The sequence below is a fragment of the Pogoniulus pusillus genome, chromosome 12 (assembly GCF_015220805.1).
Source record: "Pogoniulus pusillus isolate bPogPus1 chromosome 12, bPogPus1.pri, whole genome shotgun sequence".
Classification (NCBI taxonomy): Eukaryota; Metazoa; Chordata; class Aves; order Piciformes; family Lybiidae; genus Pogoniulus; species Pogoniulus pusillus.
The window spans coordinates 1897762-1904287 of record NC_087275.1 but is presented as its reverse complement, the minus strand read 5'-3'; positions in this window follow the sequence as shown (position 1 = coordinate 1904287).

Below are 6526 nucleotides of genomic sequence, written 5' to 3'. Positions count from 1 at the left end.
GGAACTGTCTAAAGGAGACATCTGGCAGATTCTTTTCATTCCTGATTTGTGGTAGCTTGCTTCATCCCATGACAGTAATGGGCAAGGGCTTTCTGGCTTTGCATGCACATTAAGAAGTTAATAGGTGGGTTTGCTTCTTATGTGACTAGCAGGTGACTTGTTGAATTGTGTGCTACCACTCTGCTATAAAGGTTTTGGCTCGGAGAACTGTTGTCTGCATGTCATGAAGACACAATGGTCTGTGGTGACTGCTTTGCTGATCTAGCCTTTGACATCAATATATTAAGCTGTAATCATTCTTCTGCATTCTGTTCAGAGTATAAAACCTCTGCTGAAAAATAAGGCTGTTCTGGTGCATCGGATTATAGGATGTTAGGGGTTGGAAGGGACCCAAGGAGATCGAGTCCAGCTCCCCTGCTGGAGCAGGACCCTGCTATCTGACACAGATGACAGAGGAACACATCCAGACAGGCCTTGAAAGGCTCCAGAGAAGGAGACTCCACAGCCTCCCTGGGGAGCCTGTGCCAGTGCTCTGTGACCCTTACAGTCAAGAAGTTCCCCCTTGTGTTCAGCTGGAACCTCCTGTGCTGCAGCTTACACTCATTGCTGCTTGTCCTATCCCAGGGAGCAGTGAGCAGAGCCTGTCCCCTGCTCCTGACAGCCTTCAGATACTTATAAACATTTATCAAATCCCCCTGAGTCTCCAGACTAAGCAGCCCCAGGTCCCTCAGCCTCTCCTCATCAGCCATGCCCTCCAGTCCCCTCATCGTCCTCCTAGCCCTCTGCTGGACCCTCTCCAGCAGATCCCTGTCCCTCTTCAACTGGGGAGCCCCAAACTGAAGGCAGTATTCAAGATGAGGTCTCAGCAGGGCAGAGCAGAGGTGGAGGAGAACCTCCTTTGATCTGCTGGACACACTCCTCCTAATACACCCCAGGATGCCATTGGCCTTCTTGGCCACAAGGGCACATTGCTGTGCCATGGGTAACTTGTTAGCCACCAGGACCCCCAGAGTCCCTCTCCACAGGACTGCTCTCCAGCAGATCACCTCCCAGCCTGTACTGCTGCAGTTTGTTATTCCTCCCCAGAGGAATAAGCATCTTTGGCTTGTCCACTGCTTCATTCCAGTAAACCATAGAAACCAGCTATGCAGAAGTTCCTATTTGGCCACTCTCTCTGCTTCAGCTGAGGCTGTTTTTCATAGTAGCTTGGTTTTTGACCCAGCAGAGATCTTCTCTGCAGCACATGCTGTAGATAGAGTAATACCTGGCTTTGTCTTTAATTTGAAGTTAGTTTGGGAAAACTGACTTCACCAGGAAGAGAAGGACAAAGGGCATTGAGTCCCTCAGCTGCCTCTTTCTCCTTTATCACCAACTCCTTAGTTGCAAGCCCTTCTTCTTGTCCTTTACTTGGTGTCGTTCACCAGAGTGAACTTTGGGTGGGCTTTGGCTTTCCTAACCCCATAGCTGCGCACTCGCACAGCATCTCTGTTTCTCTCCGATCACTTGTGCCTGCTGCTAGCTCTTTTGTATGTTTCTTCTTTTATCTAAGAGTTCTGTCAGGAGCCCTTGGGTCAGCCTCTGCTTGTTTTCCTGTTCATCTTGGAGGAGGTCCTACTTGAAAAATCAACAAGGTCACCTGGACCTCTCCTCTTCAGGACCATACACTAAAGGATTCTGCGCAGATCGCTGAACAAGGCAAGACTACTCTCCTGAGGTTCAGTTGTGATCCTGCTTTTTTGCTTCCTCTTAGCATCCCAAACTCCACTCTCTCATAGGTAAACTGAAGCTGAGCTCACCCCCTGACCTTCACATCTGTGACCAGCTATTATTTTGTAAGAAGGAGGTCTAGCAGAGAGTGTATTTCCTCCTTGGCTCCTCACTCACTTCAGTCAAGAGTGTCAGGCTGTGTCCAACGGTGTGAAGAAGCAGCCTCGATGAGGCCATCTGCAGTGGACATTTCACTAGAACATCACCCATGCTTCTCTGTCCTTTGTGTCTAACAGAAGAGCTCCTGGCCCATTGTCCATTCCCAGGCAGAGCTCTGCCTCCCAGCTTCTCTCTGATGTAAAGAGCAACTCTCCCTTCTCGCCTTCCAAGTGTGAGAAACCAAGCTGGACAGCTGGTGATGTGTGGGAAGGGAAGCCTAGGAATGTTTTTTGCTCCTGAGGTCTGTAGGCTCAACACTTGGGCTCATCTCAGGATCTGCATTATAACAAGTTGTCAGAGAGTGTTTGCTGTGTCTAAAGTAAGATCAGTCTTTGTTCTATATTTAGCAATATGTGAGTCATCAGAATCTCAGAAACAAGGCAGGCAATAATTCAGTAGGAATTTTCTGGATCTGTGAAGTATTTGTTGTTGTATCTTCCTCTTCAGGTGCATCTGAAACTGGAGGAAGCAGTGCTGTGATCCTTGATCAAATGGTGAAGCTGATCCTTGTTCCACTGGGTGTGCTCTGTGCATCTCCCTAGAGTGAGGTCCATGCCAAACAGAAAACTTGCTTCCATTGCAGAGTCTCTGGGTCTTGAGCAAGCACAGTTAGATGTGCTCAATGTCGTAGAATCACCCAGGTTGGAAGAGACCTCCAAGCTCAGCCAGCCCAACCTAGCACCCAGCCCTGGCCAACCAACCAGACCATGGCACTAAGTGCCCCAGCCAGGCTTGGCTTCAGCACTGCCAGGGATTCCACCACCTCCCTGGGCAGCCCATCCCAATGCCAATCAATCTCTTGGCCAACAACTTCCTCCTAAAATCCAGCCTAGACCTCCCCTGCCACAACTGGAAACTGTGTCCCCTTGTTCTGTTGCTGCTTGCCTGGGAAAAGAGCCCAACCCCACCTGGCTACAGCCTCCCTTCAGGCAGCTGCAGGCAGCAATGAGCTCTGCCCTGAGCCTCCTCTTCTGCAGGCTGCACACCCCCAGCTCCCTCAGCCTCTCCTCACAGGGCTCTGCTCCAGGCCCCTCCCCAGCCTTGCTGCCCTTCTCCAAACACCTTCCAGCACCTCAACATCTCTCTTGAATTGAGAGGCCCAGAACTGGACTCACCACTCAAGGGGTGGCCTGAGCAGTGCTGAGCACAGGGGCAGAAGAACCTCCCTTGTCCTGCTGGCCACACTGTTCCTGAGCCAAGCCAGGATGCCATTGGCTCTGCTGCCCACCTGGGCACACTGCTGCCTCATCTTCAGCTGCTCTCTACCAACATTCCCAGGCCCCTTTCTGCCTGGCTGCTCTCAGCCACTCTGTCCCCAGCCTGTAGTGCTGCTTGGGGTTGTTAGGGCCAAAGGGTAGAAAATTTGTGTTGAGTTGTACTGTCCTAGTTTCAGCTTACCAGAAACCCCAAGCCTAACAGAACAATAACAATCACAGGATGCCTCCCCTTTTTGAAAGACAAAGAATGGGATATAGAAAGTGAAACGGATCGAAACACCCAAAGAAAAGTCTTGCTCTGGTTTGGAAGTTAAGAGAAAAGCTTTAACAATAAACAAAAGGTATTTAAGGTGAAGGCAGTTACCAGAGGCTACAGGGAGGGGAAACAAAATACATACAAAACCCAATGGATGGCAATGGGTGAAGGTAGGGTCAGGAGGTGGTTGGTCCACCCCGTGGCAAAGCAGGAGCACCTTGTTGTGGAGGGTCTGTAGGCCTGAAGGCAGGCTTATTTATGCCTTGTTCTGCCTGCACCAGGGGCAAACGAGCACAAAGGGGCACAACAGACCAGGGCCATGAAGTCAGTTGCCCAGGACACCTGATTGTGTAAGTCCCCACACGCCCAGCTCATGCCTGCCTAGTGCTGGGCCCACCTGATTCCCGTATTTGGAGTCCAGGCCTGTGGGTATTGCCCAGTATGGTAAGGTTTGGCTGACTGCCAACCTGATTGGTCATTGGAGTGGCCAATGAGGCCGTTAACTCTCAGCCCACATGTAATAAGTAGGGGTGCACAGGCTCACATGCAGCCTGCCCCACCTTGCTTGCTGCTCGTTGGTTCCTCGCTCACCTGCCGCTCGCCTGCCTGTCGCCTCAGCCGCCTCAGCCAGCAGCTGGCTCCACTTTGCAGCCCACGTGGAATTCGCCACAGGACTTCTGTTGAGTATTTTCCTGCCTATGTTTTGGGCCACAGACTCTGGGACTAGTGAGTGTTCTTAACTCTTTGTTCAAGTTGCTGAAGGGTTGTAATCGACCTCACGAGCGGCGAATGAAGCTGCCAGACTCTCTATCAAAGGCACTTTCTGAGACCTTTGACAATTCCATTGCATGGAGACATTCTGTAAGATAGTTCTGCTAGCTGCACCCAAGAACTTGTGTGGAGAGTTGTAAATAAGTTTGGGGGAATTATTTTGTGTACCTTAATAAATTATTTAGTAACTTTTAACTCAGCCTCGTTGCATTTTACCCCAAACTCAGATTCCAACTGGTCCCCTTCATAACACAGCTGGAACAGGGTGCTGATGTCAGGTGAGGCAGGGCAGAGAGAGTGAGAGAGCTGCAACAGGAGCTTACTCTGCTTTTATAGGGGGTCCAGACAGGAAGTAGGAGTGGGCTAACCACTGCACCAGGGGTCAGGTTCAGACCACCCCCAGGAGGGGTTAATCCTTAGCATTAGCGAATGAAGTCTTGCCTAGAAGGAAGCCCTGTCTGGATTTCCTTGCTGAAGACCTGAAGCTTTCTGTTCTTGCTGTCTTTAACTGTGTGGTTTGTTGGCTTTAGCAACAATGGAAGCAGAGTAATTGTGTCTCTGGCCCTGTTAGTTGAACTGCAAAGTGCCAGTCCTTTCCCCCAGCAAGAATGTGAAATGAATTGTTCTTCCAGTGAGTCAGTAAAACTGAAAAATGGGCAAACACTCTTTTGGGGTCTCTGTTCCCTCCTTTCTCCTTGGTTGTGTCTCACAGGCTCCCTCAGGCTTCTCCCATTACCATTTGCAGGCAGTCCTGCTCCTTCTCTGTTGCACAGGTGAAATGTAGGAGAGAGACATTCCAGAGTCCCTTATTTTGGGCTGTAATAAATTCAGTACCAGTCCCAAGGCAGCCAGAATTAATGTTAACAGTTTGCTCATTGTACTGTGAACTTCTTTAGACAGAAGGTTGCCTCGGTGTCCTTCCTGCAACAGATGACACCAACAGCCAAGTACTGCTGTTTCTCTGGCAACACGGGCGGGGAGATCATGAACTCCTCCTCGGCTGGTCCCTCCCGAGGTGTGCGCTGTGCTGAAGCCTGGAATAAGCAGTGGCACTGCCAGCTTCTGTGTCTGCCTAATACAGGAAATGCTGCTCACAACCCTGAGAGGAGTGAGGAAGGCAGAGAGAGCAGACCTAGGGGGTTATGTGGGAAATAGGATGCGGTGGTTTGGCCCTGGCTGGGGGCAGGATGCCCACTGAAGCAGCACTACAGGCTGGGGACAGAGCGGCTGGATAGCAGCCAGGCAGAGAGGGAGCTGGGGGTGCTGGGAGAGAGCAGCTGAAGCTGAGGCAGCAGTGCCCAGGTGGGCAGCAGAGCCAGTGGCATCCTGGGCTGGCTCAGGAGCAGTGTGGGCAGCAGGACAAGGGAGGTTATTCTGCCCCTGTGCTCAGCACTGCTCAGGCCACCCCTTGAGTGCTGTGTCCAGTTCTGGGCTCTTCAATTCAAGAGAGATGTTGAGGTGCTGGAATATGTCCAGAGAAGGGCAGCAGTTTGGGGGGGGGGAGGAGGAAATAGAACAAGAGGCCCACAGGTAAAGGTAGAACCACAGAATCTCTTAGCTTGGCAAAGCCCTTCCAGCTCACCGAGTGTGCTAGTTTGAAGCAAGCTGGAATGTTTTGGTAAAAGAACTAGATAATGGGCAGTGAAATGAAAACAATTGTGTCTCTTCGCTCACAGTTATGCTGAGAACTCTGGGAAGAAGTAAAACATTTCTCCATTTTGTCCTTTCATTCTGCCTTTGCCTTCAGACCTGGTCACATCTCATTAACCTTGCTCCTACTAACCTCGCTCCCTAACCTCTTGGCTGCACCTCTCTTCCTCCTGAGAACTGGGGTAAGGTTGAGAGGGCAAGGGGAGGTGTTGGGGTGGTTTGAGAGCCCCTCCTGGGGACTCAGGTTTCTGGGAGGGGAGTTGTGCTTCTGTATTGTTTATCCTTTGTATATTTCTGTATATAACTGTATATATTGTAAATAGCTGCTTGTATATTTGCTGCTGTACAATAAATAGCTTCATTTGTATTCCCAGAGGCCGTCTGAGTTAGCTGGGGCAAATTCAAAAGTGTGGGGGGCGGGTTAATGCCCAAACCATCACACCGAGTCCAATCATTAGTTTCACACTGACAAGTCCTTGACTAAACCAAATCCCTCAGCACAACATCTAATCACTATGGTTGGAAAGGACCACCAGGGTCAGCCAGTCCAACCTTCATCCCAACATCCTTCATCACACGAGAAGCAGTTCAATAGGGCAAAAGCTGTGTGTGGACACAAGAGCAGACAAACCTAGTATTCTCTACCAAGATCCCATCAATTAATGCCCCCACACCTCTCTCTCTCTTAGCTTTTATAGCTGAGCTG